The sequence below is a fragment of the Astatotilapia calliptera genome, chromosome 3 (assembly GCF_964374335.1).
Source record: "Astatotilapia calliptera chromosome 3, fAstCal68.1, whole genome shotgun sequence".
Taxonomy (NCBI): domain Eukaryota; kingdom Metazoa; phylum Chordata; class Actinopteri; order Cichliformes; family Cichlidae; genus Astatotilapia; species Astatotilapia calliptera.
In genome coordinates, this window is record NC_137424.1 from 23117858 (window position 1) to 23143843 (window position 25986).

At 58.2% G+C, this 25986-nt stretch overlaps 11 non-coding genes and 2 pseudogenes across 11 annotated transcripts; all 13 read right to left on the bottom strand.

The window, feature by feature from the left end:
* Positions 1 to 757: 757 nt before the first annotated feature.
* Positions 758 to 876, bottom strand: LOC145427116 (5S ribosomal RNA). Its single transcript, XR_013907840.1, has one exon. It is a non-coding gene; the product is annotated as a 5S ribosomal RNA (ribosomal RNA).
* A 3512-nt stretch (positions 877 to 4388) lies between these two features.
* Positions 4389 to 4507, bottom strand: LOC145427275 (5S ribosomal RNA; annotated as a pseudogene).
* Positions 4508 to 5876: 1369 nt separating this feature from the next.
* LOC145427614 (5S ribosomal RNA) lies at positions 5877 to 5995 on the bottom strand. The gene has a single exon (XR_013908156.1). It is a non-coding gene; the product is annotated as a 5S ribosomal RNA (ribosomal RNA).
* A 1095-nt stretch (positions 5996 to 7090) lies between these two features.
* LOC145426399 (5S ribosomal RNA) lies at positions 7091 to 7209 on the bottom strand. Its single transcript, XR_013907109.1, has one exon. It is a non-coding gene; the product is annotated as a 5S ribosomal RNA (ribosomal RNA).
* Positions 7210 to 9451: 2242 nt separating this feature from the next.
* Positions 9452 to 9570, bottom strand: LOC145427258 (5S ribosomal RNA). Its single transcript, XR_013907990.1, has one exon. It is a non-coding gene; the product is annotated as a 5S ribosomal RNA (ribosomal RNA).
* A 1369-nt stretch (positions 9571 to 10939) lies between these two features.
* Positions 10940 to 11058, bottom strand: LOC145427615 (5S ribosomal RNA). The gene has a single exon (XR_013908157.1). It is a non-coding gene; the product is annotated as a 5S ribosomal RNA (ribosomal RNA).
* A 2476-nt stretch (positions 11059 to 13534) lies between these two features.
* On the bottom strand, positions 13535 to 13653 carry LOC145427259 (5S ribosomal RNA). Its single transcript, XR_013907991.1, has one exon. It is a non-coding gene; the product is annotated as a 5S ribosomal RNA (ribosomal RNA).
* A 1369-nt stretch (positions 13654 to 15022) lies between these two features.
* LOC145427616 (5S ribosomal RNA) lies at positions 15023 to 15141 on the bottom strand. The gene has a single exon (XR_013908158.1). It is a non-coding gene; the product is annotated as a 5S ribosomal RNA (ribosomal RNA).
* A 1095-nt stretch (positions 15142 to 16236) lies between these two features.
* LOC145426401 (5S ribosomal RNA) lies at positions 16237 to 16355 on the bottom strand. Its single transcript, XR_013907111.1, has one exon. It is a non-coding gene; the product is annotated as a 5S ribosomal RNA (ribosomal RNA).
* Positions 16356 to 18005: 1650 nt separating this feature from the next.
* Positions 18006 to 18124, bottom strand: LOC145426402 (5S ribosomal RNA). The gene has a single exon (XR_013907112.1). It is a non-coding gene; the product is annotated as a 5S ribosomal RNA (ribosomal RNA).
* A 1964-nt stretch (positions 18125 to 20088) lies between these two features.
* Positions 20089 to 20207, bottom strand: LOC145427279 (5S ribosomal RNA; annotated as a pseudogene).
* A 1847-nt stretch (positions 20208 to 22054) lies between these two features.
* LOC145427617 (5S ribosomal RNA) lies at positions 22055 to 22173 on the bottom strand. The gene has a single exon (XR_013908159.1). It is a non-coding gene; the product is annotated as a 5S ribosomal RNA (ribosomal RNA).
* Positions 22174 to 23348: 1175 nt separating this feature from the next.
* LOC145426403 (5S ribosomal RNA) lies at positions 23349 to 23467 on the bottom strand. Its single transcript, XR_013907113.1, has one exon. It is a non-coding gene; the product is annotated as a 5S ribosomal RNA (ribosomal RNA).
* Between the last annotated feature and the right edge of the window lie 2519 nt (positions 23468 to 25986).

Consider the following 25986-nt stretch of genomic DNA (forward strand, 5'->3'; position numbering starts at 1 on the left):
CACAGGCCCTGGTGTGGTGTAAGTGGCCTCAGCCAGCAGCCACAGGCCCTGGTGTGGTGTAAGTGGCCTCAGCCAGAAGCCACAGGCACTGGTGTGGTGTAAGTGCCCTCAGCCAGCAGCCACAGGCACTGGTGTGGTGTAAGTGACCTCAGCCAGCAGCCACAGGCCCTGGTGTGGTGTAAGTGGCCTCAGCCAGCAGCCACAGGCCCTGGTGTGGTGTAAGTGGCCTCAGCCAGCAGCCACAGGCCCTGGTGTGGTGTAAGTGGCCTGAGCAAGAGTCACAGACCCTGGTGTGGTGTAATTGGCCTCAATAGCAACTAATGCCCTGGTGTGGTGTAGGTGGCCTCAGCCAGCAGCCACAGGCCCTGGTGTGGTGTAAGTGGCCTCAGCCAGTGCCACAGGCCCTGATGTGGTGTAAGTGGCCTGAGCAAGAGCCACAGACCCTGGTGTGGTGTAATTGGCCTCAATAGCAACTAATGCCCTGGTGTGGTGTAAGTGGCCTCAGCCAACAGCCACAGGCCCTGGTGTGGTGTAAGTGGCCTCAGCCAGCAGCCACAGGCCCTGATGTGGTGTAAGTGGCCCCAGCCGGTCACTCAGGCCCTGGTGTGGTGTAGGTGGCATCAGCTAGCAGCACAATACATTGGAAAACAGCCAAAAGCAATGTCGTTAATGTGCCCTCATTAATGGGCAGCTGCTTTTGGTCTTTTAATACACCCCTTCTCTGGATCAAAAGCGGTTCAATGACATGAAAATGAAAGGCTTACAGCACCAGGTATTCCCAGGTAGTCTCCCATCCAAATACTAACCAAGCCCAGCCCTGCTTAGCTTCCGAGATCAGACGAGGTCGGGCATGCTCAGGGTGGTATGGCCGTAAGCTGCTGGCCCCAGCACAATGTCTCAATTTATGGATTCAACTGATTAGGTGGCAAGTACCTGAAGTTACGAAGACAATCCTTTAACCATACCTGCATGTTTGCATAATACCCTAACCCAAAGGCTCAGTTTAGCATTTATCTAACAGCACAGGCCCTGGATTGTTGAAGATGGCCTCAGGAACCAGCACAGGGCCTGGTGTGTTGTACATGGCCACAGCTAGCAGCACAGGGCCTGGTTTGGTGAAGATGGCCTCGGCCAGAAGCGCAGGGCCTGGTGTGATGTGAGTGGCCTGAGCAAGAGCCACAGGCCCTGGTGTGGTGTAAGTGGCCTCAGCCAGAAGCCACAGTCCCTGGTGTGGTGTAAGTGGCCTCAGCCAGCAGCCACAGGCCCTGGTGTGGTGTAAGTGGCCTCAGCCAGCAGCCACAGTCCCTGGTGTGGTGTAAGTGGCCTCAGCCAGCAGCCACAGGCCCTGGTGTGGTGTAAGTGACCTCAGCCAGCAGCCACAGTCCCTGGTGTGGTGTAAGTGGCCTCAGCCAGCAGCCACAGGCCCTGGTGTGGTGTAAGTGACCTCAGCCAGCAGCCACAGGCCCTGGTGTGGTGTAAGTGGCCTCAGCCAGCAGCCACAGGCCCTGGTGTGGTGTAAGTGGCCTGAGCCAGCTGCCACAGGCCCTGGTGTGGTGTAAGTGGCCTCAGCCAGAAGCCACAGGCACTGGTGTGGTGTAAGTGCCCTCAGCCAGCAGCCACAGGCCCTGGTGTGGTGTAAGTGACCTCAGCCAGCAGCCACAGGCCCTGGTGTGGTGTAAGTGGCCTCAGCCGGCAGCCACAGGCCCTGGTGTGGTGTAAGTGGCCTCAGCCAGTGCCACAGGCCCTGGTGTGGTGTAAGTGGCCTGAGCAAGAGTCACAGACCCTGGTGTGGTGTAATTGGCCTCAATAGCAACTAATGCCCTGGTGTGGTGTAGGTGGCCTCAGCCAGCAGCCACAGGCCCTGGTGTGGTGTAAGTGGCCTCAGCCAGTGCCACAGGCCCTGGTGTGGTGTAAGGGGCCTCAATAGCAACTAATGCCCTGGTGTGGTGTAAGTGGCCTCAGCCAGCAGCCACAGGCACTGGTGTGGTGTAAGTGCCCTCAGCCAGCAGCCACAGGCCCTGGTGTGGTGTAAGTGGCCTCAGCCAGCAGCCACAGGCCCTGGTGTGGTGTAAGTGGCCTGAGCAAGAGCCACAGGCCCTGGTGTGGTGTAAGTGGCCTCAGCCAGAAGCCACAGGCACTGGTGTGGTGTAAGTGACCTCAGCCAGCAGCCACAGGCCCTGGTGTGGTGTAAGTGGCCTCAGCCAAAAGCCACAGGCACTGGTGTGGTGTAAGTGCCCTCAGCCAGCAGCCACAGGCACTGGTGTGGTGTAAGTGACCTCAGCCAGCAGCCACAGGCCCTGGTGTGGTGTAAGTGGCCTCAGCCAGCAGCCACAGGCCCTGGTGTGGTGTAAGTGGCCTCAGCCAGTGCCACAGGCCCTGGTGTGGTGTAAGTGGCCTGAGCAAGAGTCACAGACCCTGGTGTGGTGTAATTGGCCTCAATAGCAACTAATGCCCTGGTGTGGTGTAAGTGGCCTCAGCCAGCAGCCACAGGCCCTGGTGTGGTGTAAGTGGCCTGAGCAAGAGCCACAGGCCCTGGTGTGGTGTAAGTTGCCTCAGCCAGAAGCCACAGGCACTGGTGTGGTGTAAGTGGCCTCAGCCAGCAGCCACAGTCCCTGGTGTGGTGTAAGTGGCCTCAGCCAGCAGCCACAGGCCCTGGTGTGGTGTAAATGGCCTCAGCCAGCAGCCACAGGCCCTGGTGTGGTGTAAGTGGCCTCAGCCAGAGCCACAGGCCATGGTGTGGTGTAAGTGGCCTCAGCCAGTGCCACAGGCCCTGGTGTGGTGTAAGTGGCCTGAGCAAGAGCCACAGACCCTGGTGTGGTGTAATTGGCCTCAATAGCAACTAATGCCCTGGTGTGGTGTAGGTGGCCTCAGCCAGCAGCCACAGGCCCTGGTGTGGTGTAAGTGGCCTCAGCCAGTGCCACAGGCCCTGGTGTGGTGTAAGGGGCCTCAATAGCAACTAATGCCCTGGTGTGGTGTAAGTGGCCTCAGCCAGCAGCCACAGGCACTGGTGTGGTGTAAGTGGCCTCAGCCAGCAGCCACAGGCCCTGGTGTGGTGTAAGTGGCCTCAGCCAGCAGCCACAGGCCCTGGTGTGGTGTAAGTGGCCTCAGCCAGCTGCCACAGGCCCTAGTGTGGTGTAAGTGGCCTCAGCCAGAAGCCACAGGCACTGGTGTGGTGTAAGTGCCCTCAGCCAGCAGCCACACGCCCTGGTGTGGTGTAAGTGACCTCAGCCAGCAGCCAAAGGCCCTGGTGTGGTGTAAGTGGCCTCAGCCAGCAGCCACAGGCCCTGGTGTGGTGTAAGTGGCCTCAGCCAGTGCCACAGGCCCTGGTGTGGTGTAAGTGGCCTGAGCAAGAGTCACAGACCCTGGTGTGGTGTAATTGGCCTCAATAGCAACTAATGCCCTGGTGTGGTGTAGGTGGCCTCAGCCAGCAGCCACAGGCACTGGTGTGGTGTAAGTGCCCTCAGCCAGCAGCCACAGGCCCTGGTGTGGTGTAAGTGGCCTCAGCCAGCAGCCACAGGCCCTGGTGTGGTGTAAGTGGCCTCAGCCAGAAGCCACAGGCACTGGTGTGGTGTAAGTGCCCTCAGCCAGCAGCCACAGGCACTGGTGTGGTGTAAGTGACCTCAGCCAGCAGCCACAGGCCCTGGTGTGGTGTAAGTGGCCTCAGCCAGCAGCCACAGGCCCTGGTGTGGTGTAAGTGGCCTCAGCCAGAAGCCACAGGCACTGGTGTGGTGTAAGTGCCCTCAGCCAGCAGCCACAGGCACTGGTGTGGTGTAAGTGACCTCAGCCAGCAGCCACAGGCCCTGGTGTGGTGTAAGTGGCCTCAGCCAGCAGCCACAGGCCCTGGTGTGGTGTAAGTGGCCTCAGCCAGTGCCACAGGCCCTAGTGTGGTGTAAGTGGCCTGAGCAAGAGTCACAGACCCTGGTGTGGTGTAATTGGCCTCAATAGCAACTAATGCCCTGGTGTGGTGTAGGTGGCCTCAGCCAGCAGCCACAGGCCCTGGTGTGGTGTAAGTGGCCTCAGCCAGTTCCACAGGCCCTGATGTGGTGTAAGTGGCCTGAGCAAGAGCCACAGACCCTGGTGTGGTGTAATTGGCCTCAATAGCAACTAATGCCCTGATGTGGTGTAAGTGGCCTCAGCCAGCAGCCACAGGCCCTGGTGTGGTGTAAGTGGCCTCAGCCAGCAGCCACAGGCCCTGATGTGGTGTAAGTGGCCCCAGCCGGTCACTCAGGCCCTGGTGTGGTGTAGGTGGCATCAGCTAGCAGCACAAGACATTGGAAAACAGCCAAAAGCAATGTCGTTAATGTGCCCTCATTAATGGGCAGCTGCTTTTGGTCTTTTAATACACCCCTTCTCTGGATCAAAAGCGGTTCAATGACATGAAAAAGAAAGGCTTACAGCACCAGGTATTCCCAGGCAGTCTCCCATCCAAGTACTAATCAAGCCCAGCCCTGCTTAGCTTCCGAGATCAGACGAGGTCGGGCATGCTCAGGGTTGTATGGCCGTAAGCTGCTGGCCCCAGCACAATGTCTCAATTTATGGATTCAACTGATTAGGTGGCAAGTACCTGAAGTTACGAAGACAATCCTTTAACCATACCTGCATGTTTGCATAATACCCTAACCCAAAGGCTCAGTTTAGCATTTATCTAACAGCACAGGCCCTGGATTGTTGAAGATGGCCTCAGGAACCAGCACAGGGCCTGGTGTGTTGTACATGGCCACAGCTAGCAGCACAGGGCCTGGTTTGGTGAAGATGGCCTCGGCCAGAAGCGCAGGGCCTGGTGTGATGTGAGTGGCCTGAGCAAGAGCCACAGGCCCTGGTGTGGTGTAAGTGGCCTCAGCCAGAAGCCACAGGCACTGGTGTGGTGTAAGTGGCCTCAGCCAGCAGCCACAGTCCCTGGTGTGGTGTAAGTGGCCTCAGCCAGCAGCCACAGGCCCTGGTGTGGTGTAAGTGGCCTCAGCCAGCAGCCACAGGCCCTGGTGTGGTGTAAGTGGCCTCAGCCAGCAGCCACAGGCCCTGGTGTGGTGTAAGTGGCCTCAGCCAGTGCCACAGGCCCTGGTGTGGTGTAAGGGGCCTCAATAGCAACTAATGCCCTGGTGTGGTGTAAGTGGCCTCAGCCAGCAGCCACAGGCCCTGGTGTGGTGTAAGTGGCCTCAGCCAGTGCCACAGGCCCTGGTGTGGTGTAAGTGGCCTCAGCCAGTGCCACAGACCATGGTGTGGTGTAATTGGCCTCAATAGCAACTAATGCCCTGGTGTGGTGTAGGTGGCCTCAGCCAGCAGCCACAGGCCCTGGTGTGGTGTAAGTGGCCTCAATAGCAACTAATGCCCTGGTGTGGTGTAAGTGGCCTCAGCCAGCAGCCACAGGCCCTGGTGTGGTGTAAGTGGCCTCAGCCACTGCCACAGGCCCTGGTGTGGTGTAAGTGGCCTCAATAGCAACTAAGGCCCTGGTGTGGTGTAGGTGGCCTCAGCCAGCAGCCACAGGCCCTGGTGTGGTGTAAGTGGCCTCAGCCAGTGCCACAGGCCCTGGTGTGGTGTAAGTGGCCTGAGCAAGAGCCACAGACCCTGGTGTGGTGTAATTGGTCTCAATAGCAACTAATGCTCTGGTGTGGTGTAAGTGGCCTCAGCCAGCAGCCACAGGCCCTGGTGTGGTGTAAGTGGCCTCAGCCAGCAGCCACAGGCCCTGATGTGGTGTAAGTGGCCCCAGCCGGTCACTCAGGCCCTGGTGTGGTGTAGGTGGCATCAGCTAGCAGCACAAGACATTGGAAAACAGCCAAAAGCAATGTCGTTAATGTGCCCTCATTAATGGGCAGCTGCTTTTGGTCTTTTAATACACCCCTTCTCTGGATCAAAAGCGGTTCAATGACATGAAAATGAAAGGCTTACAGCACCAGGTATTCCCAGGTAGTCTCCCATCCAAGTACTAACCAAGCCCAGCCCTGCTTAGCTTCCGAGATCAGACGAGGTCGGGCGTGCTCAGGGTGGTATGGCCGTAAGCTGCTGGCCCCAGCACAATGTCTCAATTTATGGATTCAACTGATTAGGTGGCAAGTACCTGAAGTTACGAAGACAATCCTTTAACCATACCTGCATGTTTGCATAATACCCTAACCCAAAGGCTCAGTTTAGCATTTATCTAACAGCACAGGCCCTGGATTGTTGAAGATGGCCTCAGGAACCAGCACAGGGCCTGGTGTGTTGTACATGGCCACAGCTAGCAGCACAGGGCCTGGTTTGGTGAAGATGGCCTCGGCCAGAAGCGCAGGGCCTGGTGTGATGTGAGTGGCCTGAGCAAGAGCCACAGGCCCTGGTGTGGTGTAAGTGGCCTCAGCCAGAAGCCACAGGCACTGGTGTGGTGTAAGTGGCCTCAGCCAGCAGCCACAGGCCCTGGTGTGGTGTAAGTGGCCTCAGCCAGCAGCCACAGGCCCTGGTGTGGTGTAAGTGGCCTCAGCCAGAGCCACAGGCCCTGGTGTGGTGTAAGTGGCCTCAGCCAGTGCCACAGGCCCTGGTGTGGTGTAAGTGGCCTGAGCAAGAGCCACAGACCCTTGTGTGGTGTAATTGGCCTCAATAGCAACTAATGCCCTGGTGTGGTGTAGGTGGCCTCAGCCAGCAGCCACTGGCCCTGGTGTGGTGTAAGTGGCCTCAATAGCAACTAATGCCCTGGTGTGGTGTAAGTGGCCTCAGCCAGCAGCCACAGGCCCTGGTGTGGTGTAAGTGGCCTGAGCAAGAGCCACAGACCCTGGTGTGGTGTAATTGGCCTCAATAGCAACTAAGGCCCTGGTGTGGTGTAGGTGGCCTCAGCCAGCAGCCACAGGCCCTGGTGTGGTGTAAGTGGCCTCAGCCAGCAGCCACAGGCCCTGGTGTGGTGTAAGTGGCCTCAGCCAGCAGCCACAGGCCCTGATGTGGTGTAAGTGGCCCCAGCCGGTCACTCAGGCCCTGGTGTGGTGTAGGTGGCATCAGCTAGCAGCACAAGACATTGGAAAACAGCCAAAAGCAATGTCGTTAATGTGCCCTCATTAATGGGCAGCTGCTTTTGGTCTTTTAATACACCCCTTCTCTGGATCAAAAGCGGTTCAATGACATGAAAATGAAAGGCTTACAGCACCAGGTATTCCCAGGCAGTCTCCCATCCAAGTACTAACCAAGCCCAGCCCTGCTTAGCTTCCGAGATCAGACGAGGTCGGGCGTGCTCAGGGTGGTATGGCCGTAAGCTGCTGGCCCCAGCACAATGTCTCAATTTATGGATTCAACTGATTAGGTGGCAAGTACCTGAAGTTACGAAGACAATCCTTTAACCATACCTGCATGTTTGCATAATACCCTAACCCAAAGGCTCAGTTTAGCATTTATCTAACAGCACAGGCCCTGGTGTGTTGTACATGGCCACAGCTAGCAGCACAGGGCCTGGTTTGGTGAAGATGGCCTCGGCCAGAAGCGCAGGGCCTGGTGTGATGTGAGTGGCCTGAGCAAGAGCCACAGGCCCTGGTGTGGTGTAAGTGGCCTCAGCCAGCAGCCACAGGCCCTGGTGTGGTGTAAGTGGCCTCAGCCAGCAGCCACAGGCCCTGGTGTGGTGTAAATGGCCTCAGCCAGCAGCCACAGGCCCTGGTGTGGTGTAAGTGGCCTCAGCCAGAGCCACAGGCCCTGGTGTGGTGTAAGTGGCCTCAGCCAGTGCCACAGGCCCTGGTGTGGTGTAGGTGGCCTGAGCAAGAGCCACAGACCCTGGTGTGGTGTAATTGGCCTCAATAGCAACTAATGCCCTGGTGAGGTGTAAGTGGCCTCAGCCAGCAGCCACAGGCCCTGGTGTGGTGTAAGTGGCCTCAGCCAGTGCCACAGGCCCTGGTGTGGTGTAAGGGGCCTCAATAGCAACTAATGCCCTGGTGTGGTGTAAGTGGCCTCAGCCAGCAGCCACAGGCACTGGTGTGGTGTAAGTGGCCTCAGCCAGCAGCCACAGGCCCTGGTGTGGTGTAAGTGGCCTCAGCCAGCAGCCACAGGCCCTGGTGTGGTGTAAGTGGCCTGAGCCAGCTGCCACAGGCCCTGGTGTGGTGTAAGTGGCCTCAGCCAGAAGCCACAGGCACTGGTGTGGTGTAAGTGCCCTCAGCCAGCAGCCACAGGCCCTGGTGTGGTGTAAGTGACCTCAGCCAGCAGCCACAGGCCCTGGTGTGGTGTAAGTGGCCTCAGCCAGCAGCCACAGGCCCTGGTGTGGTGTAAGTGGCCTCAGCCAGTGCCAAAGGCCCTGGTGTGGTGTAAGTGGCCTCAGCCAGTGCCAAAGGCCCTGGTGTGGTGTAAGTGGCCTGAGCAAGAGTCACAGACCCTGGTGTGGTGTAATTGGCCTCAATAGCAACTAATGCCCTGGTGTGGTGTAGGTGGCCTCAGCCAGCAGCCACAGGCCCTGGTGTGGTGTAAGTGGCCTCAGCCAGTGCCACAGGCCCTGGTGTGGTGTAAGGGGCCTCAATAGCAACTAATGCCCTGGTGTGGTGTAAGTGGCCTCAGCCAGCAGCCACAGGCACTGGTGTGGTGTAAGTGCCCTCAGCCAGCAGCCACAGGCCCTGGTGTGGTGTAAGTGGCCTCAGCCAGCAGCCACAGGCCCTGGTGTGGTGTAAGTGGCCTCAGCCAGAAGCCACAGGCACTGGTGTGGTGTAAGTGCCCTCAGCCAGCAGCCACAGGCACTGGTGTGGTGTAAGTGACCTCAGCCAGCAGCCACAGGCCCTGGTGTGGTGTAAGTGGCCTCAGCCAGCAGCCACAGGCCCTGGTGTGGTGTAAGTGGCCTCAGCCAGAAGCCACAGGCACTGGTGTGGTGTAAGTGCCCTCAGCCAGCAGCCACAGGCACTGGTGTGGTGTAAGTGACCTCAGCCAGCAGCCACAGGCCCTGGTGTGGTGTAAGTGGCCTCAGCCAGCAGCCACAGGCCCTGGTGTGGTGTAAGTGGCCTCAGCCAGTGCCACAGGCCCTAGTGTGGTGTAAGTGGCCTGAGCAAGAGTCACAGACCCTGGTGTGGTGTAATTGGCCTCAATAGCAACTAATGCCCTGGTGTGGTGTAGGTGGCCTCAGCCAGCAGCCACAGGCCCTGGTGTGGTGTAAGTGGCCTCAGCCAGTGCCACAGGCCCTGATGTGGTGTAAGTGGCCTGAGCAAGAGCCACAGACCCTGGTGTGGTGTAATTGGCCTCAATAGCAACTAATGCCCTGATGTGGTGTAAGTGGCCTCAGCCAGCAGCCACAGGCCCTGGTGTGGTGTAAGTGGCCTCAGCCAGCAGCCACAGGCCCTGATGTGGTGTAAGTGGCCCCAGCCGGTCACTCAGGCCCTGGTGTGGTGTAGGTGGCATCAGCTAGCAGCACAAGACATTGGAAAACAGCCAAAAGCAATGTCGTTAATGTGCCCTCATTAATGGGCAGCTGCTTTTGGTCTTTTAATACACCCCTTCTCTGGATCAAAAGCGGTTCAATGACATGAAAAAGAAAGGCTTACAGCACCAGGTATTCCCAGGCAGTCTCCCATCCAAGTACTAAACAAGCCCAGCCCTGCTTAGCTTCCGAGATCAGACGAGGTCGGGCGTGCTCAGGGTTGTATGGCCGTAAGCTGCTGGCCCCAGCACAATGTCTCAATTTATGGATTCAACTGATTAGGTGGCAAGTACCTGAAGTTACGAAGACAATCCTTTAACCATACCTGCATGTTTGCATAATACCCTAACCCAAAGGCTCAGTTTAGCATTTATCTAACAGCACAGGCCCTGGATTGTTGAAGATGGCCTCAGGAACCAGCACAGGGCCTGGTGTGTTGTACATGGCCACAGCTAGCAGCACAGGGCCTGGTTTGGTGAAGATGGCCTCGGCCAGAAGCGCAGGGCCTGGTGTGATGTGAGTGGCCTGAGCAAGAGCCACAGGCCCTGGTGTGGTGTAAGTGGCCTCAGCCAGAAGCCACAGGCACTGGTGTGGTGTAAGTGGCCTCAGCCAGCAGCCACAGTCCCTGGTGTGGTGTAAGTGGCCTCAGCCAGCAGCCACAGGCCCTGGTGTGGTGTAAGTGGCCTCAGCCAGCAGCCACAGGCCCTGGTGTGGTGTAAGTGGCCTCAGCCAGCAGCCACAGGCCCTTGTGTGGTGTAAGTGGCCTCAGCCAGTGCCACAGGCCCTGGTGTGGTGTAAGGGGCCTCAATAGCAACTAATGCCCTGGTGTGGTGTAAGTGGCCTCAGCCAGCAGCCACAGGCCCTGGTGTGGTGTAAGTGGCCTCAGCCAGTGCCACAGGCCCTGGTGTGGTGTAAGTGGCCTCAGCCAGTGCCACAGACCATGGTGTGGTGTAATTGGCCTCAATAGCAACTAATGCCCTGGTGTGGTGTAGGTGGCCTCAGCCAGCAGCCACAGGCCCTGGTGTGGTGTAAGTGGCCTCAATAGCAACTAATGCCCTGGTGTGGTGTAAGTGGCCTCAGCCAGCAGCCACAGGCCCTGGTGTGGTGTAAGTGGCCTCAGCCACTGCCACAGGCCCTGGTGTGGTGTAAGTGGCCTCAATAGCAACTAAGGCCCTGGTGTGGTGTAGGTGGCCTCAGCCAGCAGCCACAGGCCCTGGTGTGGTGTAAGTGGCCTCAGCCAGTGCCACAGGCCCTGGTGTGGTGTAAGTGGCCTGAGCAAGAGCCACAGACCCTGGTGTGGTGTAATTGGTCTCAATAGCAACTAATGCTCTGGTGTGGTGTAAGTGGCCTCAGCCAGCAGCCACAGGCCCTGGTGTGGTGTAAGTGGCCTCAGCCAGCAGCCACAGGCCCTGATGTGGTGTAAGTGGCCCCAGCCGGTCACTCAGGCCCTGGTGTGGTGTAGGTGGCATCAGCTAGCAGCACAAGACATTGGAAAACAGCCAAAAGCAATGTCGTTAATGTGCCCTCATTAATGGGCAGCTGCTTTTGGTCTTTTAATACACCCCTTCTCTGGATCAAAAGCGGTTCAATGACATGAAAATGAAAGGCTTACAGCACCAGGTATTCCCAGGTAGTCTCCCATCCAAGTACTAACCAAGCCCAGCCCTGCTTAGCTTCCGAGATCAGACGAGGTCGGGCGTGCTCAGGGTGGTATGGCCGTAAGCTGCTGGCCCCAGCACAATGTCTCAATTTATGGATTCAACTGATTAGGTGGCAAGTACCTGAAGTTACGAAGACAATCCTTTAACCATACCTGCATGTTTGCATAATACCCTAACCCAAAGGCTCAGTTTAGCATTTATCTAACAGCACAGGCCCTGGATTGTTGAAGATGGCCTCAGGAACCAGCACAGGGCCTGGTGTGTTGTACATGGCCACAGCTAGCAGCACAGGGCCTGGTTTGGTGAAGATGGCCTCGGCCAGAAGCGCAGGGCCTGGTGTGATGTGAGTGGCCTGAGCAAGAGCCACAGGCCCTGGTGTGGTGTAAGTGGCCTCAGCCAGAAGCCACAGGCACTGGTGTGGTGTAAGTGGCCTCAGCCAGCAGCCACAGGCCCTGGTGTGGTGTAAGTGGCCTCAGCCAGCAGCCACAGGCCCTGGTGTGGTGTAAGTGGCCTCAGCCAGAGCCACAGGCCCTGGTGTGGTGTAAGTGGCCTCAGCCAGTGCCACAGGCCCTGGTGTGGTGTAAGTGGCCTGAGCAAGAGCCACAGACCCTGGTGTGGTGTAATTGGCCTCAATAGCAACTAATGCCCTGGTGTGGTGTAGGTGGCCTCAGCCAGCAGCCACTGGCCCTGGTGTGGTGTAAGTGGCCTCAATAGCAACTAATGCCCTGGTGTGGTGTAAGTGGCCTCAGCCAGCAGCCACAGGCCCTGGTGTGGTGTAAGTGGCCTGAGCAAGAGCCACAGACCCTGGTGTGGTGTAATTGGCCTCAATAGCAACTAAGGCCCTGGTGTGGTGTAGGTGGCCTCAGCCAGCAGCCACAGGCCCTGGTGTGGTGTAAGTGGCCTCAGCCAGTGCCACAGGCCCTGGTGTGGTGTAAGGGGCCTCAATAGCAACTAATGCCCTGGTGTGGTGTAAGTGGCCTCAGCCAGCAGCCACAGGCACTGGTGTGGTGTAAGTGGCCTCAGCCAGCAGCCACAGGCCCTGGTGTGGTGTAAGTGGCCTCAGCCAGCAGCCACAGGCCCTGGTGTGGTGTAAGTGGCCTGAGCCAGCTGCCACAGGCCCTGGTGTGGTGTAAGTGGCCTCAGCCAGAAGCCACAGGCACTGGTGTGGTGTAAGTGCCCTCAGCCAGCAGCCACAGGCCCTGGTGTGGTGTAAGTGACCTCAGCCAGCAGCCACAGGCCCTGGTGTGGTGTAAGTGGCCTCAGCCAGCAGCCACAGGCCCTGGTGTGGTGTAAGTGGCCTCAGCCAGTGCCAAAGGCCCTGGTGTGGTGTAAGTGGCCTCAGCCAGTGCCAAAGGCCCTGGTGTGGTGTAAGTGGCCTGAGCAAGAGTCACAGACCCTGGTGTGGTGTAATTGGCCTCAATAGCAACTAATGCCCTGGTGTGGTGTAGGTGGCCTCAGCCAGCAGCCACAGGCCCTGGTGTGGTGTAAGTGGCCTCAGCCAGTGCCACAGGCCCTGGTGTGGTGTAAGGGGCCTCAATAGCAACTAATGCCCTGGTGTGGTGTAAGTGGCCTCAGCCAGCAGCCACAGGCACTGGTGTGGTGTAAGTGCCCTCAGCCAGCAGCCACAGGCCCTGGTGTGGTGTAAGTGGCCTCAGCCAGCAGCCACAGGCCCTGGTGTGGTGTAAGTGGCCTCAGCCAGAAGCCACAGGCACTGGTGTGGTGTAAGTGCCCTCAGCCAGCAGCCACAGGCACTGGTGTGGTGTAAGTGACCTCAGCCAGCAGCCACAGGCCCTGGTGTGGTGTAAGTGGCCTCAGCCAGCAGCCACAGGCCCTGGTGTGGTGTAAGTGGCCTCAGCCAGAAGCCACAGGCACTGGTGTGGTGTAAGTGCCCTCAGCCAGCAGCCACAGGCACTGGTGTGGTGTAAGTGACCTCAGCCAGCAGCCACAGGCCCTGGTGTGGTGTAAGTGGCCTCAGCCAGCAGCCACAGGCCCTGGTGTGGTGTAAGTGGCCTCAGCCAGTGCCACAGGCCCTAGTGTGGTGTAAGTGGCCTGAGCAAGAGTCACAGACCCTGGTGTGGTGTAATTGGCCTCAATAGCAACTAATGCCCTGGTGTGGTGTAGGTGGCCTCAGCCAGCAGCCACAGGCCCTGGTGTGGTGTAAGTGGCCTCAGCCAGTGCCACAGGCCCTGATGTGGTGTAAGTGGCCTGAGCAAGAGCCACAGACCCTGGTGTGGTGTAATTGGCCTCAATAGCAACTAATGCCCTGATGTGGTGTAAGTGGCCTCAGCCAGCAGCCACAGGCCCTGGTGTGGTGTAAGTGGCCTCAGCCAGCAGCCACAGGCCCTGATGTGGTGTAAGTGGCCCCAGCCGGTCACTCAGGCCCTGGTGTGGTGTAGGTGGCATCAGCTAGCAGCACAAGACATTGGAAAACAGCCAAAAGCAATGTCGTTAATGTGCCCTCATTAATGGGCAGCTGCTTTTGGTCTTTTAATACACCCCTTCTCTGGATCAAAAGCGGTTCAATGACATGAAAAAGAAAGGCTTACAGCACCAGGTATTCCCAGGCAGTCTCCCATCCAAGTACTAAACAAGCCCAGCCCTGCTTAGCTTCCGAGATCAGACGAGGTCGGGCGTGCTCAGGGTTGTATGGCCGTAAGCTGCTGGCCCCAGCACAATGTCTCAATTTATGGATTCAACTGATTAGGTGGCAAGTACCTGAAGTTACGAAGACAATCCTTTAACCATACCTGCATGTTTGCATAATACCCTAACCCAAAGGCTCAGTTTAGCATTTATCTAACAGCACAGGCCCTGGATTGTTGAAGATGGCCTCAGGAACCAGCACAGGGCCTGGTGTGTTGTACATGGCCACAGCTAGCAGCACAGGGCCTGGTTTGGTGAAGATGGCCTCGGCCAGAAGCGCAGGGCCTGGTGTGATGTGAGTGGCCTGAGCAAGAGCCACAGGCCCTGGTGTGGTGTAAGTGGCCTCAGCCAGAAGCCACAGGCACTGGTGTGGTGTAAGTGGCCTCAGCCAGCAGCCACAGTCCCTGGTGTGGTGTAAGTGGCCTCAGCCAGCAGCCACAGGCCCTGGTGTGGTGTAAGTGGCCTCAGCCAGCAGCCACAGGCCCTGGTGTGGTGTAAGTGGCCTCAGCCAGCAGCCACAGGCCCTTGTGTGGTGTAAGTGGCCTCAGCCAGTGCCACAGGCCCTGGTGTGGTGTAAGGGGCCTCAATAGCAACTAATGCCCTGGTGTGGTGTAAGTGGCCTCAGCCAGCAGCCACAGGCCCTGGTGTGGTGTAAGTGGCCTCAGCCAGTGCCACAGGCCCTGGTGTGGTGTAAGTGGCCTCAGCCAGTGCCACAGACCATGGTGTGGTGTAATTGGCCTCAATAGCAACTAATGCCCTGGTGTGGTGTAGGTGGCCTCAGCCAGCAGCCACAGGCCCTGGTGTGGTGTAAGTGGCCTCAATAGCAACTAATGCCCTGGTGTGGTGTAAGTGGCCTCAGCCAGCAGCCACAGGCCCTGGTGTGGTGTAAGTGGCCTCAGCCACTGCCACAGGCCCTGGTGTGGTGTAAGTGGCCTCAATAGCAACTAAGGCCCTGGTGTGGTGTAGGTGGCCTCAGCCAGCAGCCACAGGCCCTGGTGTGGTGTAAGTGGCCTCAGCCAGTGCCACAGGCCCTGGTGTGGTGTAAGTGGCCTGAGCAAGAGCCACAGACCCTGGTGTGGTGTAATTGGTCTCAATAGCAACTAATGCTCTGGTGTGGTGTAAGTGGCCTCAGCCAGCAGCCACAGGCCCTGGTGTGGTGTAAGTGGCCTCAGCCAGCAGCCACAGGCCCTGATGTGGTGTAAGTGGCCCCAGCCGGTCACTCAGGCCCTGGTGTGGTGTAGGTGGCATCAGCTAGCAGCACAAGACATTGGAAAACAGCCAAAAGCAATGTCGTTAATGTGCCCTCATTAATGGGCAGCTGCTTTTGGTCTTTTAATACACCCCTTCTCTGGATCAAAAGCGGTTCAATGACATGAAAATGAAAGGCTTACAGCACCAGGTATTCCCAGGTAGTCTCCCATCCAAGTACTAACCAAGCCCAGCCCTGCTTAGCTTCCGAGATCAGACGAGGTCGGGCGTGCTCAGGGTGGTATGGCCGTAAGCTGCTGGCCCCAGCACAATGTCTCAATTTATGGATTCAACTGATTAGGTGGCAAGTACCTGAAGTTACGAAGACAATCCTTTAACCATACCTGCATGTTTGCATAATACCCTAACCCAAAGGCTCAGTTTAGCATTTATCTAACAGCACAGGCCCTGGATTGTTGAAGATGGCCTCAGGAACCAGCACAGGGCCTGGTGTGTTGTACATGGCCACAGCTAGCAGCACAGGGCCTGGTTTGGTGAAGATGGCCTCGGCCAGAAGCGCAGGGCCTGGTGTGATGTGAGTGGCCTGAGCAAGAGCCACAGGCCCTGGTGTGGTGTAAGTGGCCTCAGCCAGAAGCCACAGGCACTGGTGTGGTGTAAGTGGCCTCAGCCAGCAGCCACAGGCCCTGGTGTGGTGTAAGTGGCCTCAGCCAGCAGCCACAGGCCCTGGTGTGGTGTAAGTGGCCTCAGCCAGAGCCACAGGCCCTGGTGTGGTGTAAGTGGCCTCAGCCAGTGCCACAGGCCCTGGTGTGGTGTAAGTGGCCTGAGCAAGAGCCACAGACCCTGGTGTGGTGTAATTGGCCTCAATAGCAACTAATGCCCTGGTGTGGTGTAGGTGGCCTCAGCCAGCAGCCACTGGCCCTGGTGTGGTGTAAGTGGCCTCAATAGCAACTAATGCCCTGGTGTGGTGTAAGTGGCCTCAGCCAGCAGCCACAGGCCCTGGTGTGGTGTAAGTGGCCTGAGCAAGAGCCACAGACCCTGGTGTGGTGTAATTGGCCTCAATAGCAACTAAGGCCCTGGTGTGGTGTAGGTGGCCTCAGCCAGCAGCCACAGGCCCTGGTGTGGTGTAAGTGGCCTCAGCCAGCAGCCACAGGCCCTGGTGTGGTGTAAGTGGCCTCAGCCAGCAGCCACAGGCCCTGATGTGGTGTAAGTGGCCCCAGCCGGTCACTCAGGCCCTGGTGTGGTGTAGGTGGCATCAGCTAGCAGCACAAGACATTGGAAAACAGCCAAAAGCAATGTCGTTAATGTGCCCTCATTAATGGGCAGCTGCTTTTGGTCTTTTAATACACCCCTTCTCTGGATCAAAAGCGGTTCAATGACATGAAAATGAAAGGCTTACAGCACCAGGTATTCCCAGGCAGTCTCCCATCCAAGTACTAACCAAGCCCAGCCCTGCTTAGCTTCCGAGATCAGACGAGGTCGGGCGTGCTCAGGGTGGTATGGCCGTAAGCTGCTGGCCCCAGCACAATGTCTCAATTTATGGATTCAACTGATTAGGTGGCAAGTACCTGAAGTTACGAAGACAATCCTTTAACCATACCTGCATGTTTGCATAATACCCTAACCCAAAGGCTCAGTTTAGCATTTATCTAACAGCACAGGCCCTGGTGTGTTGTACATGGCCACAGCTAGCAGCACAGGGCCTGGTTTGGTGAAGATGGCCTCGGCCAGAAGCGCAGGGCCTGGTGTGATGTGAGTGGCCTGAGCAAGAGCCACAGGCCCTGGTGTGGTGTAAGTGGCCTCAGCCAGAAGCCACAGGCACTGGTGTGCTGTAAGTGGCCTCAACCAGCAGCCACAGGCCCTGGTGTGGTGTAAGTGGCCTCAGCCAGCAGCCACAGGCCCTGGTGTGGTGTAAATGGCCTCAGCCAGCAGCCACAGGCCCTGGTGTGGTGTAAGTGGCCTCAGCCAGAGCCACAGGCCCTGGTGTGGTGTAAGTGGCCTCAGCCAGTGCCACAGGCCCTGGTGTGGTGTAAGTGGCCTGAGCAAGAGCCACAGACCCTGGTGTGGTGTAATTGGCCTCAATAGCAACTAATGCCCTGGTGAGGTGTAGGTGGCCTCAGCCAGCAGCCACAGGCCCTGGTGTGGTGTAAGTGGCCTCAGCCAGTGCCACAGGCCCTGGTGTGGTGTAAGGGGCCTCAATAGCAACTAATGCCCTGGTGTGGTGTAAGTGGCCTCAGCCAGCAGCCACAGGCCCTGGTGTGGTGTAAGTGGCCTCAGCCAGCAGCCACAGGCCCTGGTGTGGTGTAAGTGGCCTGAGCCAGCTGCCACAGGCCCTGGTGTGGTGTAAGTGGCCTCAGCCAGAAGCCACAGGCACTGGTGTGGTGTAAGTGCCCTCAGCCAGCAGCCACAGGCCCTGGTGTGGTGTAAGTGACCTCAGCCAGCAGCCACAGGCCCTGGTGTGGTGTAAGTGGCCTCAGCCAGCAGCCACAGGCACTGGTGTGGTGTAAGTGGCCTCAGCCAGCAGCCACAGGCCCTGGTGTGGTGTAAGTGGCCTCAGCCAGCAGCCACAGGCCCTGGTGTGGTGTAAGTGGCCTGAGCCAGCAGCCACAGGCCCTGGTGTGGTGTAAGTGGCGTCAGCCAGTGCCACAGGCCCTAGTGTGGTGTAAGTGGCCTGAGCAAGAGTCACAGACCCTGGTGTGGTGTAATTGGCCTCAATAGCAACTAATGCCCTGGTGTGGTGTAGGTGGCCTCAGCCAGCAGCCACAGGCCCTGGTGTGGTGTAAGTGGCCTCAGCCAGTGCCACAGGCCCTGATGTGGTGTAAGTGGCCTGAGCAAGAGCCACAGACCCTGGTGTGGTGTAATTGGCCTCAATAGCAACTAATGCCCTGGTGTGGTGTAAGTGGCCTCAGCCAGCAGCCACAGGCCCTGGTGTGGTGTAAGTGGCCTCAGCCAGCAGCCACAGGCCCTGATGTGGTGTAAGTGGCCCCAGCCGGTCACTCAGGCCCTGGTGTGGTGTAGGTGGCATCAGCTAGCAGCACAAGACATTGGAAAACAGCCAAAAGCAATGTCGTTAATGTGCCCTCATTAATGGGCAGCTGCTTTTGGTCTTTTAATACACCCCTTCTCTGGATCAAAAGCGGTTCAATGACATGAAAAACAAAGGCTTACAGCACCAGGTATTCCCAGGCAGTCTCCCATCCAAGTACTAACCAAGCCCAGCCCTGCTTAGCTTCCGAGATCAGACGAGGTCGGGCGTGCTCAGGGTGGTATGGCCGTAAGCTGCTGGCCCCAGCACAATGTCTCAATTTATGGATTCAACTGATTAGGTGGCAAGTACCTGAAGTTACGAAGACAATCCTTTAACCATACCTGCATGTTTGCATAATACCCTAACCCAAAGGCTCAGTTTAGCATTTATCTAACAGCACAGGCCCTGGATTGTTGAAGATGGCCTCAGGAACCAGCACAGGGCCTGGTGTGTTGTACATGGCCACAGCTAGCAGCACAGGGCCTGGTTTGGTGAAGATGGCCTCGGCCAGAAGCGCAGGGCCTGGTGTGATGTGAGTGGCCTGAGCAAGAGCCACAGGCCCTGGTGTGGTGTAAGTGGCCTCAGCCAGCAGCCACAGGCCCTGGTGTGGTGTAAGTGGCCTCAGCCAGCAGCCACAGGCCCTGGTGTGGTGTAAGTGGCCTCAGCCAGTGCCACAGGCCCTGGTGTGGTGTAAGTGGCCTGAGCAAGAGCCACAGACCCTGGTGTGGTGTAATTGGCCTCAATAGCAACTAATGCCCTGGTGTGGTGTAGGTGGCCTCAGCCAGCAGCCACAGGCCCTGGTGTGGTGTAAGTGGCCTCAGCCAGTGCCACAGGCCCTGGTGTGGTGTAAGGGGCCTCAATAGCAACTAAGGCCCTGGTGTGGTGTAAGTGGCCTCAGCCAGCAGCCACAGGCCCTGGTGTGGTGTAAGTGACCTCAGCCAGCAGCCACAGGCCCTGGTGTGGTGTAAGTGGCCTCAGCCAGCAGCCACAGGCCCTGGTGTGGTGTAAGTGGCCTCAGCCAGTGCCACAGGCCCTGGTGTGGTGTAAGTGGCCTGAGCAAGAGTCACAGACCCTGGTGTGGTGTAATTGGCCTCAATAGCAACTAATGCCCTGGTGTGGTGTAGGTGGCCTCAGCCAGCAGCCACAGGCCCTGGTGTGGTGTAAGGGGCCTCAATAGCAACTAATGCCCTGGTGTGGTGTAAGTGGCCTCAGCCAGCAGCCACAGGCACTGGTGTGGTGTAAGTGCCCTCAGCCAGCAGCCACAGGCCCTGGTGTGGTGTAAGTGGCCTCAGCCAGCAGCCACAGGCCCTGGTGTGGTGTAAGTGGCCTGAGCAAGAGCCACAGGCCCTGGTGTGGTGTAAGTGGCCTCAGCCAGAAGCCACAGGCACTGGTGTGGTGTAAGTGCCCTCAGCCAGCAGCCACAGGCACTGGTGTGGTGTAAGTGACCTCAGCCAGCAGCCACAGGCCCTGGTGTGGTGTAAGTGGCCTCAGCCAGCAGCCACAGGCCCTGGTGTGGTGTAAGTGGCCTCAGCCAGAAGCCACAGGCACTGGTGTGGTGTAAGTGCCCTCAGCCAGCAGCCACAGGCACTGGTGTGGTGTAAGTGACCTCAGCCAGCAGCCACAGGCCCTGGTGTGGTGTAAGTGGCCTCAGCCAGCAGCCACAGGCCCTGGTGTGGTGTAAGTGGCCTCAGCCAGCAGCCACAGGCCCTGGTGTGGTGTAAGTGGCCTGAGCAAGAGTCACAGACCCTGGTGTGGTGTAATTGGCCTCAATAGCAACTAATGCCCTGGTGTGGTGTAGGTGGCCTCAGCCAGCAGCCACAGGCCCTGGTGTGGTGTAAGTGGCCTCAGCCAGTGCCACAGGCCCTGATGTGGTGTAAGTGGCCTGAGCAAGAGCCACAGACCCTGGTGTGGTGTAATTGGCCTCAATAGCAACTAATGCCCTGGTGTGGTGTAAGTGGCCTCAGCCAGCAGCCACAGGCCCTGGTGTGGTGTAAGTGGCCTCAGCCAGCAGCCACAGGCCCTGATGTGGTGTAAGTGGCCCCAGCCGGTCACTCAGGCCCTGGTGTGGTGTAGGTGGCATCAGCTAGCAGCACAATACATTGGAAAACAGCCAAAAGCAATGTCGTTAATGTGCCCTCATTAATGGGCAGCTGCTTTTGGTCTTTTAATACACCCCTTCTCTGGATCAAAAGCGGTTCAATGACATGAAAATGAAAGGCTTACAGCACCAGGTATTCCCAGGTAGTCTCCCATCCAAATACTAACCAAGCCCAGCTCTGCTTAGCTTCCGAGATCAGACGAGGTCGGGCATGCTCAGGGTGGTATGGCCGTAAGCTGCTGGCCCCAGCACAATGTCTCAATTTATGGATTCAACTGATTAGGTGGCAAGTACCTGAAGTTACGAAGACAATCCTTTAACCATACCTGCATGTTTGCATAATACCCTAACCCAAAGGCTCAGTTTAGCATTTATCTAACAGCACAGGCCCTGGATTGTTGAAGATGGCCTCAGGAACCAGCACAGGGCCTGGTGTGTTGTACATGGCCACAGCTAGCAGCACAGGGCCTGGTTTGGTGAAGATGGCCTCGGCCAGAAGCGCAGGGCCTGGTGTGATGTGAGTGGCCTGAGCAAGAGCCACAGGCCCTGGTGTGGTGTAAGTGGCCTCAGCCAGAAGCCACAGTCCCTGGTGTGGTGTAAGTGGCCTCAGCCAGCAGCCACAGGCCCTGGTGTGGTGTAAGTGGCCTCAGCCAGCAGCCACAGTCCCTGGTGTGGTGTAAGTGGCCTCAGCCAGCAGCCACAGGCCCTGGTGTGGTGTAAGTGACCTCAGCCAGCAGCCACAGTCCCTGGTGTGGTGTAAGTGGCCTCAGCCAGCAGCCACAGGCCCTGGTGTGGTGTAAGTGACCTCAGCCAGCAGCCACAGGCCCTGGTGTGGTGTAAGTGGCCTCAGCCAGCAGCCACAGGCCCTGGTGTGGTGTAAGTGGCCTGAGCCAGCTGCCACAGGCCCTGGTGTGGTGTAAGTGGCCTCAGCCAGAAGCCACAGGCACTGGTGTGGTGTAAGTGCCCTCAGCCAGCAGCCACAGGCCCTGGTGTGGTGTAAGTGACCTCAGCCAGCAGCCACAGGCCCTGGTGTGGTGTAAGTGGCCTCAGCCAGCAGCCACAGGCCCTGGTGTGGTGTAAGTGGCCTCAGCCAGTGCCACAGGCCCTGGTGTGGTGTAAGTGGCCTGAGCAAGAGTCACAGACCCTGGTGTGGTGTAATTGGCCTCAATAGCAACTAATGCCCTGGTGTGGTGTAGGTGGCCTCAGCCAGCAGCCACAGGCCCTGGTGTGGTGTAAGTGGCCTCAGCCAGTGCCACAGGCCCTGGTGTGGTGTAAGGGGCCTCAATAGCAACTAATGCCCTGGTGTGGTGTAAGTGGCCTCAGCCAGCAGCCACAGGCACTGGTGTGGTGTAAGTGCCCTCAGCCAGCAGCCACAGGCCCTGGTGTGGTGTAAGTGGCCTCAGCCAGCAGCCACAGGCCCTGGTGTGGTGTAAGTGGCCTGAGCAAGAGCCACAGGCCCTGGTGTGGTGTAAGTGGCCTCAGCCAGTGCCACAGGCCCTGGTGTGGTGTAAGTGACCTATATAGCAACTAATGCCCTGGTGTGGTGTAAGTGGCCTCAGCCAGCAGCCACAGGCCCTGGTGTGGTGTAAGTGGCCTCAGCCACTGCCACAGGCCCTGGTGTGGTGTAAGTGGCCTCAATAGCAACTAAGGCCCTGGTGTGGTGTAGGTGGCCTCAGCCAGCAGCCACAGGCCCTGGTGTGGTGTAAGTGGCCTCAGCCAGTGCCACAGGCCCTGGTGTGGTGTAAGTGGCCTGAGCAAGAGCCACAGACCATGGTGTGGTGTAATTGGTCTCAATAGCAACTAATGCTCTGGTGTGGTGTAAGTGGCCTCAGCCAGCAGCCACAGGCCCTGGTGTGGTGTAAGTGGCCTCAGCCAGCAGCCACAGGCCCTGATGTGGTGTAAGTGGCCCCAGCCGGTCACTCAGGCCCTGGTGTGGTGTAGGTGGCATCAGCTAGCAGCACAAGACATTGGAAAACAGCCAAAAGCAATGTCGTTAATGTGCCCTCATTAATGGGCAGCTGCTTTTGGTCTTTTAATACACCCCTTCTCTGGATCAAAAGCGGTTCAATGACATGAAAATGAAAGGCTTACAGCACCAGGTATTCCCAGGTAGTCTCCCATCCAAGTACTAACCAAGCCCAGCCCTGCTTAGCTTCCGAGATCAGACGAGGTCGGGCGTGCTCAGGGTGGTATGGCCGTAAGCTGCTGGCCCCAGCACAATGTCTCAATTTATGGATTCAACTGATTAGGTGGCAAGTACCTGAAGTTACGAAGACAATCCTTTAACCATACCTGCATGTTTGCATAATACCCTAACCCAAAGGCTCAGTTTAGCATTTATCTAACAGCACAGGCCCTGGATTGTTGAAGATGGCCTCAGGAACCAGCACAGGGCCTGGTGTGTTGTACATGGCCACAGCTAGCAGCACAGGGCCTGGTTTGGTGAAGATGGCCTCGGCCAGAAGCGCAGGGCCTGGTGTGATGTGAGTGGCCTGAGCAAGAGCCACAGGCCCTGGTGTGGTGTAAGTGGCCTCAGCCAGAAGCCACAGGCACTGGTGTGGTGTAAGTGGCCTCAGCCAGCAGCCACAGGCCCTGGTGTGGTGTAAGTGGCCTCAGCCAGCAGCCACAGGCCCTGGTGTGGTGTAAGTGGCCTCAGCCAGAGCCACAGGCCGTGGTGTGGTGTAAGTGGCCTCAGCCAGTGCCACAGGCCCTGGTGTGGTGTAAGTGGCCTGAGCAAGAGCCACAGACCCTGGTGTGGTGTAATTGGCCTCAATAGCAACTAATGCCCTGGTGTGGTGTAGGTGGCCTCAGCCAGCAGCCACAGGCCCTGGTGTGGTGTAAGTGGCCTCAGCCAGCAGCCACAGGCCCTGGTGTGGTGTAAGTGGCCTGAGCAAGAGCCACAGACCCTGGTGTGGTGTAATTGGCCTCAATAGCAACTAAGGCCCTGGTGTGGTGTAGGTGGCCTCAGCCAGCAGCCACAGGCCCTGGTGTGGTGTAAGTGGCCTCAGCCAGCAGCCACAGGCCCTGGTGTGGTGTAAGTGGCCTCAGCCAGCAGCCACAGGCCCTGATGTGGTGTAAGTGGCCTCAGCCAGAGCCACAGGCCCTGGTGTGGTGTAAGTGGCCTCAGCCAGCAGCCACAGGCCCTGGTGTGGTGTAAGTGGCCTCAGCCAGAGCCACAGGCCCTGATGTGGTGTAAGTGGCCCCAGCCGGTCACTCAGGCCCTGGTGTGGTGTAGGTGGCATCAGCTAGCAGCACAAGACATTGGAAAACAGCCAAAAGCAATGTCGTTAATGTGCCCTCATTAATGGGCAGCTGCTTTTGGTCTTTTAATACACCCCTTCTCTGGATCAAAAGCGGTTCAATGACATGAAAATGAAAGGCTTACAGCACCAGGTATTCCCAGGCAGTCTCCCATCCAAGTACTAACCAAGCCCAGCCCTGCTTAGCTTCCGAGATCAGACGAGGTCGGGCGTGCTCAGGGTGGTATGGCCGTAAGCTGCTGGCCCCAGCACAATGTCTCAATTTATGGATTCAACTGATTAGGTGGCAAGTACCTGAAGTTACGAAGACAATCCTTTAACCATACCTGCATGTTTCCATAATACCCTAACCCAAAGGCTCAGTTTAGCATTTATCTAACAGCACAGGCCCTGGTGTGTTGTACATGGCCACAGCTAGCAGCACAGGGCCTGGTTTGGTGAAGATGGCCTCGGCCAGAAGCGCAGGGCCTGGTGTGATGTGAGTGGCCTGAGCAAGAGCCACAGGCCCTGGTGTGGTGTAAGTGGCCTCAGCCAGAAGCCACAGGCACTGGTGTGGTGTAAGTGGCCTCAGCCAGCAGCCACAGGCCCTGGTGTGGTGTAAGTGGCCTCAGCCAGCAGCCACAGGCCCTGGTGTGGTGTAAATGGCCTCAGCCAGCAGCCACAGGCCCTGGTGTGGTGTAAGTGGCCTCAGCCAGAGCCACAGGCCCTGGTGTGGTGTAAGTGGCCTCAGCCAGTGCCACAGGCCCTGGTGTGGTGTAAGTGGCCTGAGCAAGAGCCACAGACCCTGGTGTGGTGTAATTGGCCTCAATAGCAACTAATGCCCTGGTGAGGTGTAGGTGGCCTCAGCCAGCAGCCACAGGCCCTGGTGTGGTGTAAGTGGCCTCAGCCAGTGCCACAGGCCCTGGTGTGGTGTAAGGGGCCTCAATAGCAACTAATGCCCTGGTGTGGTGTAAGTGGCCTCAGCCAGCAGCCACAGGCACTGGTGTGGTGTAAGTGGCCTCAGCCAGCAGCCACAGGCCCTGGTGTGGTGTAAGTGGCCTCAGCCAGCAGCCACAGGCCCTGGTGTGGTGTAAGTGGCCTGAGCCAGCTGCCACAGGCCCTGGTGTGGTGTAAGTGGCCTCAGCCAGAAGCCACAGGTACTGGTGTTGTGTAAGTGCCCTCAGCCAGCAGCCACAGGCCCTGGTGTGGTGTAAGTGACCTCAGCCAGCAGCCACAGGCCCTGGTGTGGTGTAAGTGGCCTCAGCCAGCAGCCACAGGCCCTGGTGTGGTGTAAGTGGCCTCAGCCAGTGCCACAGGCCCTGGTGTGGTGTAAGTGGCCTGAGCAAGAGTCACAGACCCTGGTGTGGTGTAATTGGCCTCAATAGCAACTAATGCCCTGGTGTGGTGTAGGTGGCCTCAGCCAGCAGCCACAGGCCCTGGTGTGGTGTAAGTGGCCTCAGCCAGTGCCACAGGCCCTGGTGTGGTGTAAGGGGCCTCAATAGCAACTAATGCCCTGGTGTGGTGTAAGTGGCCTCAGCCAGCAGCCACAGGCACTGGTGTGGTGTAAGTGCCCTCAGCCAGCAGCCACAGGCCCTGGTGTGGTGTAAGTGGCCTCAGCCAGCAGCCACAGGCCCTGGTGTGGTGTAAGTGGCCTCAGCAAGAGCCACAGGCCCTGGTGTGGTGTAAGTGGCCTCAGCCAGAAGCCACAGGCACTGGTGTGGTGTAAGTGCCCTCAGCCAGCAGCCACAGGCACTGGTGTGGTGTAAGTGACCTCAGCCAGCAGCCACAGGCCCTGGTGTGGTGTAAGTGGCCTCAGCCAGCAGCCACAGGCCCTGGTGTGGTGTAAGTGGCCTCAGCCAGTGCCACAGGCCCTAGTGTGGTGTAAGTGGCCTGAGCAAGAGTCACAGACCCTGGTGTGGTGTAATTGGCCTCAATAGCAACTAATGCCCTGGTGTGGTGTAGGTGGCCTCAGCCAGCAGCCACAGGCCCTGGTGTGGTGTAAGTGGCCTCAGCCAGTGCCACAGGCCCTGATGTGGTGTAAGTGGCCTGAGCAAGAGCCACAGACCCTGGTGTGGTGTAATTGGCCTCAATAGCAACTAATGCCCTGGTGTGGTGTAAGTGGCCTCAGCCAGAAGCCACAGGCACTGGTGTGGTGTAAGTGGCCTCAGCCAGCAGCCACAGGCCCTGATGTGGTGTAAGTGGCCCCAGCCAGCAGCCACAGGCCCTGGTGTGGTGTAAGTGGCCTCAGCCAAAAGCCACAGGCACTGGTGTGGTGTAAGTGCCCTCAGCCAGCAGCCACAGGCACTGGTGTGGTGTAAGTGACCTCAGCCAGCAGCCACAGGCCCTGGTGTGGTGTAAGTGGCCTCAGCCAGCAGCCACAGGCCCTGGTGTGGTGTAAGTGGCCTCAGCCAGTGCCACAGGCCCTGGTGTGGTGTAAGTGGCCTGAGCAAGAGTCACAGACCCTGGTGTGGTGTAATTGGCCTCAATAGCAACTAATGCCCTGGTGTGGTGTAAGTGGCCTCAGCCAGCAGCCACAGGCCCTGGTGTGGTGTAAGTGGCCTGAGCAAGAGCCACAGGCCCTGGTGTGGTGTAAGTGGCCTCAGCCAGAAGCCACAGGCACTGGTGTGGTGTAAGTGGCCTCAGACAGCAGCCACAGTCCCTGGTGTGGTGAAAGTGGCCTCAGCCAGCAGCCACAGGCCCTGGTGTGGTGTAAATGGCCTCAGCCAGCAGCCACAGGCCCTGGTGTGGTGTAAGTGGCCTCAGCCAGAGCCACAGGC